Source organism: Dendrobates tinctorius, unplaced genomic scaffold (assembly GCF_039654945.1).
Source record: "Dendrobates tinctorius isolate UK_male_01 unplaced genomic scaffold, ASM3965494v1 ptg000048l, whole genome shotgun sequence".
Taxonomy (NCBI): Eukaryota; Metazoa; Chordata; class Amphibia; order Anura; family Dendrobatidae; genus Dendrobates; species Dendrobates tinctorius.
This window is the reverse complement of record NW_027361716.1, coordinates 6,085,001-6,097,500: the sequence shown is the minus strand read 5'-3', so window position 1 is coordinate 6,097,500 and position 12,500 is coordinate 6,085,001. Positions and strand designations below refer to the sequence as shown.

Here is a 12,500-nt window from a genome sequence, read left to right as displayed (position 1 = left end):
TCAGATGACTGGATTCAAGGTCCAGAGTGCTAACCATTACACCATGGAACCAACCATGACACAGTCATGGCTGCGGCTTGTTGTGCTGAATAAAGCATATGAAATCGTGAACGATGGCGAAAACAGGCTCCAAAGCTGCAGTGCAAATCTGCAATCATACACAATGGTAAATTGATATCTTATAAATTTCATTCCACAAATTTACCAACATTTCCACGATATCACAGCTAGGACAGTTTGAAATGTTGATGAAAAGTGGCTAGTAAAAAGATTGCTGTATCTGTTACTTGGAAAAAGTGTGAAAAAATAAATTGCAAAACTTATACTGTTAGAAAACTGTTCATCCAGTAGTCGATAAAGATTAGCATTGCATGGTAAAAGGCTTCATCTGAGAGATAATTTAAGGTTTGTGCAAATCAAAGTGCATGTCCCAGTCCATTAGCCAGGACAGCGGTCTGTGGCTGCTGGAAAAGATCAAGTGAAAAACCTCTTACCTGATGGCACCCACGGTGCTTCTTTTGATTAGCGGCAAGTCGCACATGTAATGTTGCTACAGAATAGATTATCTAAAGAACAGTCAAAGATAAAGTCAGTTTGGTCCTGGAAACTCGCTCCATAACAGATCACTGTCATGGGGAATAGACTAGTAAACATGCAAATTGAACAACAGAGACAAAAGGTCAAAAAGAAAATGAAACATAGACGTAGTCGGCAGGATTTGAACTTGCGCGGGGAGACCCCAATGGATTTCTAGTCCACTGCCTTAACCACTCGGCCACAACTACTCAGATGTCAAGCTGTTATGAGTTTCACACACGTTTTCTAATAGCACCATGATCAAGCTCAGTGATCAACCCTCTGGAAGACATCTCAGAAAATGAAAAGAAAATACAAGGTCTCAGTAAAATGCAAAAATCTGATTTAAAGTTATCATCAATGGGAACCATTCACAGTTTAAAGCTTTTCCCTCTTCATAATGTGGATTTGGAGTCAGTCAGCTCCAAAAACATCCTTAAAAATAAACCGAAAATGCTGAGAAGACTGAACATAATCATTTCCAAGTAAAAAAGACTTGATGTTCATTTGATCAGGCTTTGGAGCGTCTATTAACCATCTCAAGTTTCCAAAAATGTCCAGCGGTTAACTGAAATTACCATATCAATCTTAAGATGTTTTTCACTTTGAACAGCTCCATACCTATAATACAAGTCAACGGTAAGGTTCGAAAGACCCTATAAAGGGTCCTGATTGACTTTTGTGTGCTACAAAAAAAGCCACAAAACACATTCAAAAGACGCCGAAAAGAATTTTTAGAAAAACACCACCAAAAATGTTTATAAGGCACTTTAGGAAATTCTGGAAAACACAAGAAAAGATGGCTTAGAGAAAAATCAAAAACACTTCCTGAAGCCATTTTGGCTTCAAATCCTTGTCAGATTCACCCACTTGGAAAGAGTGTTATGTGAATATTGACTCAAGTCACAGAGTATGAGATTGCTTGGTATGACATAGACAATGAGTGATATAGACAATTTTAATTTTTGCTAATCCTCCTTGATTGACAGCTAAGACCATGGTATTCCACGAATCCTTGAACTCTTTTTCTGTCTTTTATTATGTGGATTTTAAATTGCTTGTTTCATCATAAACATTGGGCATCGTCGATCTGAGTGCAGATGGAAAAATCGAAATGTGTGCCCAGGTTCCACTGAAATTTGAACTGAGATCACTGGATTCAAAGTCGAGAGGGCTAACCATTACACCATGGAACCAACCATGACACAGTCATGGCTGCGGCTTGTTGTGCTGAATAAAGCATATGAAATCGTGAACGATGGCGAAAACAGGCTCCAAAGCTGCAGTGCAAATCTGCAATCATACACAATGGTAAATTGATATCTTATAAATTTCATTCCACAAATTTACCAACATTTCCACGATATCACAGCTAGGACAGTTTGAAATGTTGATGAAAAGTGGCTAGTAAAAAGATTGCTGTATCTGTTACTTGGAAAAAGTGTGAAAAAAATAAATTGCAAAACTTATACTGTTAGAAAACTGTTCATCCAGTAGTCGATAAAGATTAGCATTGCATGGTAAAAGGCTTCATCTGAGAGATAATTTAAGGTTTGTGCAAATCAAAGTGCATGTCCCAGTCCATTAGCCAGGACAGCGGTCTGTGGCTGCTGGACAAGATCAAGAGAAAAACCTCTTACCTGATGGCACCCACGGTGCTTCTTTTGATTAGCGGCAAGTCGCACATGTAATGTTGCTACAGAATAGATTATCTAAAGAACAGTCAAAGATAAAGTCAGTTTGGTCCTGGAAACTCGCTCCATAACAGATCACTGTCATGGGGAATAGACAAGTAAACATGCAAATTGAACAACAAAGACAAAAGGTCAAAAAGATAATGAAACATAGACGTAGTCGGCAGGATTTGAACCTGCGCGGGGAGACCCCAATGGATTTCTAGTCCATCGCCTTAACCACTCGGCCACAACTACTCAGACGTCAAGCTGTTATGAGTTTCACACACGTTTTCTAATAGCACCATGATCAAGCTCAGTGATCAACCCTCTGGAAGACATCTCAGAAAATGAAAAGAAAATACAAGGTCTCAGTAAAATGCAAAAATCTGATTTAAAGTTATCATCAATGGGAACCATTCACAGTTTAAAGCTTTTCCCTCTTCATAATGTGGATTTGGAGTCAGTCAGCTCCAAAAACATCCTTAAAAATAATCCGAAAATGCTGAGAAGACTGAACATAATCATTTCCAAGTAAAAAAGACTTGATGTTCATTTGATCAGGCTTTGGAGCGTCTATTAACCATCTGAAGTTTCCAAAAATGTCCAGCGGTTAACTGAAATTACCATATCAATCTTAAGATGTTTTTCACTTTGAACAGCTCCATACCTATAATACAAGTCAACGGTAAGGTTCGAAAGACCCTATAAAGGGTCCTGATTGACTTTTGTGTGCTACAAAAAAAGCCACAAAACACATTCAAAAGACGCCGAAAAGAATTTTTAGAAAAACACCACCAAAAATGTTTATAAGGCACTTTAGGAAATTCTGGAAAACACAAGAAAAGATGGCTTAGAGAAAAATCAAAAACACTTCCTGAAGCCATTTTGGCTTCAAATCCTTGTCAGATTCACCCACTTGGAAAGAGTGTTATGTGAATATTGACTCAAGTCACAGAGTATGAGATTGCTTGGTATGACATAGACAATGAGTGATATAGACAATTTTAATTTTTGCTAATCCTCTTTGATTGACAGCTAAGACCATGGTATTCCACGAATCCTTGAACTCTTTTTCTGTCTTTTATTATGTGGATTTTAAATTGCTTGTTTCATCAAAAACATTGGGGATCGTCGATCTGAGTGCAGATGGAAAAATCGAAATGTGTGCCCGGGTTCCACTGAAATTTCAACTGAGATCACTGGATTCAAAGTCCAGAGGGCTAACCATTACACCATGGAACCAACCATGACACAGTCATGGCTGCGGCTTGTTGTGCTGAATAAAGCATATGAAATCGTGAACGATGGCGAAAACAGGCTCCAAAGCTGCAGTGCAAATCTGCAATCATACACAATGGTAAATTGATATCTTATAAATTTCATTCCACAAATTTACCAACATTTCCACGATATCACAGCTAGGACAGTTTGAAATGTTGATGAAAAGTGGCTAGTAAAAAGATTGCTGTATCTGTTACTTGGAAAAAGTGTGAAAAAAATAAATTGCAAAACTTATACTGTTAGAAAACTGTTCATCCAGTAGTCAATAAAGATTAGCATTGCATGGTAAAAGGCTTCATCTGAGAGATAATTTAAGGTTTGTGCAAATCAAAGTGCATGTCCCAGTCCATTAGCCAGGACAGCGGTCTGTGGCTGCTGGACAAGATCAAGAGAAAAACCTCTTACCTGATGGCACCCACGGTGCTTCTTTTGATTAGCAGCAAGTCGCACATGTAATGTTGTTACAGAATAGATTATCTAAAGAACAGTCAAAGATAAAGTCAGTTTGGTCCTGGAAACTCGCTCCATAACAGATCACTGTCATGGGGAATAGACTAGTAAACATGCAAATTGAACAACAAAGACAAAAGGTCAAAAAGATAATGAAACATAGACTAGTCGGCTGGATTTGAACCTGCGCGGGGAGACCCCAATGGATTTCTAGTCCATCACCTTAACCACTCGGCCACAACTACTCAGACGTCAAGCTGTTATGAGTTTCACACACGTTTTCTAATAGCACCATGATCAAGCTCAGTGATCAACCCTCTGGAAGACATCTCAGAAAATGAAAAGAAAATACAAGGTCTCAGTAAAATGCAAAAATCTGATTTAAAGTTATCATCAATGTGAACCATTCACAGTTTAAAGCTTTTCCCTCTTCATAATGTGGATTTGGAGTCAGTCAGCTCCAAAAACATCCTTAAAAATAATCCGAAAATGCTGAGAAGACTGAACATAATTATTTCCAAGTAAAAAAGACTTGATGTTCATTTGATCAGGCTTTGGAGCGTCTATTAACCATCTCAAGTTTCCAAAAATGTCCAGCGGTTAACTGAAATTACCATATGAATCTTAAGATGTTTTTCACTTTGAACAGCTCCATACCTATAATACAAGTCAACGGTAAGGTTCGAAAGACCCTATAAAGGGTCCTGATTGACTTTTGTGTGCTACAAAAAAAGCCACAAAACACATTCAAAAGACGCCGAAAAGAATTTTTAGAAAAACACCACCAAAAATGTTTATAAGGCACTTTAGGAAATTCTGGAAAACACAAGAAAAGATGGCTTAGAGAAAAATCAAAAACACTTCCTGAAGCCATTTTGGCTTCAAATCCTTGTCAGATTCACCCACTTGGAAAGAGTGTTATGTGAATATTGACTCAAGTCACAGAGTATGAGATTGCTTAGTATGACATAGACAATGAGTGATATAGACAATTTTAATTTTTGCTAATCCTCCTTGATTGACAGTCTTTTATTATGTGGATTTTAAATTGCTTTTTTCATCATAAACATTGGGCATCGTCGATCTGAGTGCAAATGGAAAAATCAAAATGTGTGCCCAGGTTCCACTGAGATTGGAACTCAGATCACTGGATTTAAAGTCCAGAGTGCTAACCATTACACCATGGAACCAACCATGACACAGTCATGGCTGCGGCTTGTTGTGCTGAATAAAGCATATGAAATCGTGAACGATGGCGAAAACAGGCTCCAAAGCTGCAGTGCAAATCTGCAATCATACACAATGGTAAATTGATATCTTATAAATTTCATTCCACAAATTTACCAACATTTCCACGATATCACAGCTAGGACAGTTTGAAATGTTGATGAAAAGTGGCTAGTAAAAAGATTGCTGTATCTGTTACTTGGAAAAAGTGTGAAAAAAATAAATTGCAAAACTTATACTGTTAGAAAACTGTTCATCCAGTAGTCGATAAAGATTAGCATTGCATGGTAAAAGGCTTCATCTGAGAGATAATTTAAGGTTTGTGAAAATCAAAGTGCATGTCAGTCCATTAGCCAGGACAGCGGTCTGTGGCTGCTGGACAAGATCAAGAGAAAAACCTCTTACCTGATGGCACCCACGGTGCTTCTTTTGATTAGCGGCAAGTCGCACATGTAATGTTGCTACAGAATAGATTATCTAAAGAACAGTCAAAGATAAAGTCAGTTTGGTCCTGGAAATTCGCTCCATAACAGATCACTGTCATGGGGAATAGACTAGTAAACATGCAAATTGAACAACAAAGACAAAATGTTAAAAAGATAATGAAACATAGACTAGTCAGAAGGATTCGAACCTGCGCGGGGAGACCCCAATGGATTTCTAGTCCATCGCCTTAACCACTCGGCCACAACTACTCAGACGTCAAGCTGTTATGAGTTTCACACACGTTTTCTAATAGCACCATGATCAAGCTCAGTGATCAACCCTCTGGAAGACATCTCAGAAAATGAAAAGAAAATACAAGGTCTCAGTAAAATGCAAAAATCTGATTTAAAGTTATCATCAATGGGAACCATTCACAGTTTAAAGCTTTTCCCTCTTCATAATGTGGATTTGGAGTCAGTCAGCTCCAAAAACATCCTTAAAAATAATCCGAAAATGCTGAGAAGACTGAACATAATTATTTCCAAGTAAAAAAGACTTAATGTTCATTTGATCAGGCTTTGGAGCGTCTATTAACCATCTCAAGTTTCCAAAAATGTCCAGCGGTTAACTGAAATTACCATATCAATCTTAAGATGTTTTTCACTTTGAACAGCTCCATACCTATAATACAAGTCAGCGGTAAGGTTCGAAAGACCCTATAAAGTGTCCTGATTGACTTTTGTGTGCTACAAAAAAAGCCACAAAACACATTCAAAAGACGCCGAAAAGAATTTTTAGAAAAACACCACCAAAAATGTTTATAAGGCACTTTAGGAAATTCTGGAAAACACAAGAAAAGATGGCTTAGAGAAAAATCAAAAACACTTCCTGAAGCCATTTTGGCTTCAAATCCTTGTCAGATTCACCCACTTGGAAAGAGTGTTATGTGAATATTGACTCAAGTCACAGAGTATGAGATTGCTTGGTATGACATAGACAATGAGTGATATAGACAATTTTAATTTTTGCTAATCCTCCTTGATTGACAGCTAAGACCATGGTATTCCACGAATCCTTGAACTCTTTTTTTGTCTTTTATTATGTGGATTTTAAATTGCTTGTTTCATCATAAACATTGGGCATCGTCGATCTGAGTGCAGATGGAAAAATCGAAATGTGTGCCCAGGTTCCACTGAGATTGGAACTCAGATCACTGGATTCAAAGTCCAGAGTGCTAACCATTGGAACTCAGATCACTGGATTCAAAGTCCAGAGTGCTAACCATTACACCATGGAACCAACCATGACACAGTCATGGCTGCGGCTTGTTGTGCTGAATAAAGCATATGAAATCGTGAACGATGGCGAAAACAGGCTCCAAAGCTGCAGTGCAAATCTGCAATCATACACAATGGTAAATTGATATCTTATAAATTTCATTCCACAAATTTACCAACATTTCCACGATATCACAGCTAGGACAGTTTGAAATGTTGATGAAAAGTGGCTAGTAAAAAGATTGCTGTATCTGTTACTTGGAAAAAGTGTGAAAAAAATAAATTGCAAAACTTATTCTGTTAGAAAACTGTTCATCCAGTAGTCGATAAAGATTAGCATTGCATGGTAAAAGGCTTCATCTGAGAGATAATTTAAGGTTTTGCAAATCAAAGTGCATGTCCCAGTCCATTAGCCAGGACAGCGGTCTGTGGCTGCTGGACAAGATCAAGAGAAAAACCTCTTACCTGATGGCACCCACAGTGCTTCTTTTGATTAGCGGCAAGTCGCACATGTAATGTTGCTACAGAATAGATTATCTAAAGAACAGTCAAAGATAAACTCAGTTTGGTCCTGGAAACTCGCTCCATAACAGATCACTGTCATGGGGAATAGACTAGTAAACATGCAAATTGAACAACAAAGACAAAAGGTCAAAAAGATAATGAAACATAGACGTAGTCGGCAGGATTTGAAACTGTGCGGGGAAACCCCAATGGATTTCTAGTCCATCGCCTTAACCACTCGGCCACAACTACTCAGACGTCAAGCTGTTATGAGTTTCACACACGTTTTCTAATAGCACCATGATCAAGCTCAGTGATCAACCCTCTGGAAGACATCTCAGAAAATGAAAAGAAAATACAAGGTCTCAGTAAAATGCAAAAATCTGATTTAAAGTGATCATCAATGGGAACCATTCACAGTTTAAAGCTTTTCCCTCTTCATAATGTGGATTTGGAGTCAGTCAGCTCCAAAAACATCCTTAAAAATAATCCGAAAATGCTGAGAAGACTGAACATAATCATTTCCAAGTAAAAAAGACTTGATGTTCATTTGATCAGGCTTTGGAGCGTCTATTAACCATCTCAAGTTTCCAAAAATGTCCAGCGGTTAACTGAAATTACCATATCAATCTTAAGATGTTTTTCACTTTGAACAGCTCCATACCTATAATACAAGTCAACGGTAAGGTTCGAAAGACCCTATAAAGGGTCCTGATTGACTTTTGTGTGTTACAAAAAAGCCACAAAACACATTCAAAAGACGCCGAAAAGAATTTTTAGAAAAACACCACCAAAAATGTTTATAAGGCACTTTAGGAAATTCTGGAAAACACAAGAAAAGATGGCTTAGAGAAAAATCAAAAACACTTCCTGAAGCCATTTTGGCTTCAAATCCTCGTCAGATTCACCCACTTGGAAAGAGTGTTATGTGAATATTGACTCAAGTCACAGAGTATGAGATTGCTTGGTATGACATAGACAATGAGTGATATAGACAATTTTAATTTTTGCTAATCCTCCTAATCCTCCTTGATTGACAGCTAAGACCATGGTATTCCACGAATCCTTGAACTCTTTTTTTGTCTTTTATTATGTGGATTTTAAATTGCTTTTTTCATCATAAACATTGGGCATCGTCGATCTGAGTGCAGATGGAAAAATTGAAATGTGTGCCCAGGTTCCACTGAGATTTGAACTCAGATCACTGGATTCAAAGTCCAGAGTGCTAACCATTACAACATGGAACCAACCATGACACAGTCATGGCTGCGGCTTGTTGTGCTGAATAAAGCATATGAAATCGTGAACGATGGCGAAAACAGGCTCCAAAGCTGCAGTGCAAATCTGCAATCATACACAATGGTAAATTGATATCTTATAAATTTCATTCCACAAATTTACCAACATTTCCACGATATCACAGCTAGGACAGTTTGAAATGTTGATGAAAAGTGGCTAGTAAAAAGATTGCTGTATCTGTTACTTGGAAAAAGTGTGAAAAAAATAAATTGCAAAACTTATACTGTTAGAAAACTGTTCATCCAGTAGTTGATAAAGATTAGCATTGCATGGTAAAAGGCTTCATCTGAGAGATAATTTAAGGTTTGTGCAAATCAAAGTGCATGTCCCAGTCCATTAGCCAGGACAGCGGTCTGTGGCTGCTGGACAAGATCAAGAGAAAAACCTCTTACCTGATGGCACCCACGGTGCTTCTTTTGATTAGCGGCAAGTCGCACATGTAATGTTGCTACAGAATAGATTATCTAAAGAACAGTCAAAGATAAAGTCAGTTTGGTCCTGGAAACTCGCTCCATAACAGATCACTGTCATGGGGAATAGACTAGTAAACATGCAAATTGAACAACAAAGACAAAAGGTCAAAAAGATAATGAAACATAGACTAGTCGGCAGGATTTGAACCGGCGATGGATTTCTAGTCCATCGCCTTAACCACTCGGCCACAACTACTCAGACGTCAAGCTGTTATGAGTTTCACACACGTTTTCTAATAGCACCATGATCAAGCTCAGTGATCAACCCTCTGGAAGACATCTCAGAAAATGAAAAGAAAATACAAGGTCTCAGTAAAATGCAAAAATCTGATTTAAAGTTATCATCAATGGGAACCATTCACAGTTTAAAGCTTTTCCCTCTTCATAATGTGGATTTGGAGTCAGTCAGCTCCAAAAACATCCTTAAAAATAATCCGAAAATGCTGAGAAGACTGAACATAATCATTTCCAAGTAAAAAAGACTTGATGTTCATTTGATCAGGCTTTGGAGCGTCTATTAACCATCTCAAGTTTCCAAAAATGTCCAGCGGTTAACTGAAATTACCATATCAATCTTAAGATGTTTTTCACTTTGAACAGCTCCATACCTATAATACAAGTCAACGGTAAGGTTCGAAAGACCCTATAAAGGGTCCTGATTGACTTTTGTGTGCTACAAAAAAAGCCACAAAACACATTCAAAAGACGCCGAAAAGAATTTTTAGAAAAACACCACCAAAAATGTTTATAAGGCACTTTAGGAAATTCTGGAAAACACAAGAAAAGATGGCTTAGAGAAAAATCAAAAACACTTCCTGAAGCCATTTTGGCTTCAAATCCTTGTCAGATTCACCCACTTGGAAAGAGTGTTATGTGAATATTGACTCAAGTCACAGAGTATGAGATTGCTTGGTATGACATAGACAATGAGTGATATAGACAATTTTAATTTTTGCTAATCCTCCTTGATTGACAGCTAAGACCATGGTATTCCACGAATCCTTGAACTCTTTTTTTGTCTTTTATTATGTGGATTTTAAATTGCTTGTTTCATCATAAACATTGGGCATCGTCGATCTGAGTGCAGATGGAAAAATCGAAATGTGTGCCCAGGTTCCACTGAGATTGCAACTCAGATCACTGGATTCAAAGTCCAGAGTGCTAACCATTACACCATGGAACCAACCATGACACAGTCATCGCTGCGGCTTGTTGTGCTGAATAAAGCATATGAAATCGTGAACGATGGCGAAAACAGGCTCCAAAGCTGCAGTGCAAATCTGCAATCATACACAATGGTAAATTGATATCTTATAAATTTCATTCCACAAATTTACCAACATTTCCACGATATCACAGCTAGGACAGTTTGAAATGTTGATGAAAATTGGCTAGTAAAAAGATTGCTGTATCTGTTACTTGGAAAAAGTGTGAAAATAATAAATTGCAAAACTTATACTGTTAGAAAACTGTTCATCCAGTAGTCGATAAAGATTAGCATTGCATGGTAAAAGGCTTTATCTGAGAGATAATTTAAGGTTTGTGCAAATCAAAGTGCATGTCCCAGTGCATTAGCCAGGACAGCGGTCTGTGGCTGCTGGACAAGATCAAGAGAAAAACCTCTTACCTGATGGCACCCACGGTGCTTCTTTTGATTAGCGGCAAGTCGCACATGTAATGTTGCTACAGAATAGATTATCTAAAGAACAGTCAAAGATAAAGTCAGTTTGGTCCTGGAAACTCGCTCCATAACAGATCACTGTCATGGGGAATAGACTAGTAAACATGCAAATTGAACAACAAAGACAAAAGGTCAAAAAGATAATGAAACACAGACTAGTCGGATGGATTTGAACCTGCGCGGGGAGACCCCAATGGATTTCTAGTCCATCACCTTAACCACTCGGCCACAACTACTCAGACGTCGAGCTGTTATGAGTTTCACACACGTTTTCTAATAGCACCATGATCAAGCTCAGTGATCAACCCTCTGGAAGACATCTCAGAAAATGAAAAGAAAATACAAGGTCTCAGTAAAATGCAAAAATCTGATTTAAAGTTATCATCAATGTGAACCATTCACAGTTTAAAGCTTTTCCCTCTTCATAATGTGGATTTGGAGTCAGTCAGCTCCAAAAACATCCTTAAAAATAATCCGAAAATGCTGAGAAGACTGAACATAATTATTTCCAAGTAAAAAAGACTTGATGTTCATTTGATCAGGCTTTGGAGCGTCTATTAACCATCTCAAGTTTCCAAAAATGTCCAGCGGTTAACTGAAATTACCATATCAATCTTAAGATGTTTTTCACTTTGAACAGCTCCATACCTATAATACAAGTCAACGGTAAGGTTCGAAAGACCCTATAAAGGGTCCTGATTGACTTTTGTGTGCTACAAAAAAAGCCACAAAACACATTCAAAAGACGCCGAAAAGAATTTTTAGAAAAACACCACCAAAAATGTTTATAAGGCACTTTAGGAAATTCTGGAAAACACAAGAAAAGATGGCTTAGAGAAAAATCAAAAACACTTCCTGAAGCCATTTTGGCTTCAAATCCTTGTCAGATTCACCCACTTGGAAAGAGTGTTATGTGAATATTGACTCAAGTCACAGAGTATGAGATTGCTTAGTATGACATAGACAATGAGTGATATAGACAATTTTAATTTTTGCTAATCCTCCTTGATTGACAGTCTTTTATTATGTGGATTTTAAATTGCTTTTTTCATCATAAACATTGGGCATCGTCGATCTGAGTGCAAATGGAAAAATCAAAACGTGTGCCCAGGTTCCACTGAGATTGGAACTCAGATCACTGGATTTAAAGTCCAGAGTGCTAACCATTACACCATGGAACCAACCATGACACAGTCATGGCTGCGGCTTGTTGTGCTGAATAAAGCATATGAAATCGTGAACGATGGCGAAAACAGGCTCCAAAGCTGCAGTGCAAATCTGCAATCATACACAATGGTAAATTGATATCTTATAAATTTCATTCCACAAATTTACCAACATTTCCACGATATCACAGCTAGGACAGTTTGAAATGTTGATGAAAAGTGGCTAGTAAAAAGATTGCTGTATCTGTTACTTGGAAAAAGTGTGAAAAAAATAAATTGCAAAACTTATACTGTTAGAAAACTATTCATCCAGTAGTCGATAAAGATTAGCATTGCATGGTAAAAGGCTTCATCTGAGAGATAATTTAAGGTTTGTGCAAATCAAAGTGCATGTCAGTCCATTAGCCAGGACAGCGGTCTGTGGCTGCTGGACAAGATCAAGAGAAAAACCTCTTACCTGATGG

At 37.8% G+C, this 12,500-nt stretch overlaps 6 non-coding genes across 6 annotated transcripts; all 6 read right to left on the bottom strand.

Annotated features, from left to right (window-relative positions):
• Positions 1–703: 703 nt before the first annotated feature.
• Positions 704–785, bottom strand: TRNAS-AGA (transfer RNA serine (anticodon AGA)). The gene has a single exon. It is a non-coding gene; the product is annotated as a tRNA-Ser (tRNA).
• Positions 786–2,425: 1,640 nt separating this feature from the next.
• On the bottom strand, positions 2,426–2,507 carry TRNAS-AGA (transfer RNA serine (anticodon AGA)). The gene has a single exon. It is a non-coding gene; the product is annotated as a tRNA-Ser (tRNA).
• A 4,313-nt stretch (positions 2,508–6,820) lies between these two features.
• TRNAQ-UUG (transfer RNA glutamine (anticodon UUG)) lies at positions 6,821–6,935 on the bottom strand. The gene is made up of 2 exons: positions 6,899–6,935; positions 6,821–6,855 (listed from the first exon to the last, which is right to left on the bottom strand). It is a non-coding gene; the product is annotated as a tRNA-Gln (tRNA).
• Positions 6,936–7,587: 652 nt separating this feature from the next.
• Positions 7,588–7,669, bottom strand: TRNAS-AGA (transfer RNA serine (anticodon AGA)). The gene has a single exon. It is a non-coding gene; the product is annotated as a tRNA-Ser (tRNA).
• Positions 7,670–8,592: 923 nt separating this feature from the next.
• TRNAQ-UUG (transfer RNA glutamine (anticodon UUG)) lies at positions 8,593–8,664 on the bottom strand. The gene has a single exon. It is a non-coding gene; the product is annotated as a tRNA-Gln (tRNA).
• Positions 8,665–10,300: 1,636 nt separating this feature from the next.
• Positions 10,301–10,372, bottom strand: TRNAQ-UUG (transfer RNA glutamine (anticodon UUG)). Its single transcript has one exon. It is a non-coding gene; the product is annotated as a tRNA-Gln (tRNA).
• Positions 10,373–12,500: the final 2,128 nt, after the last annotated feature.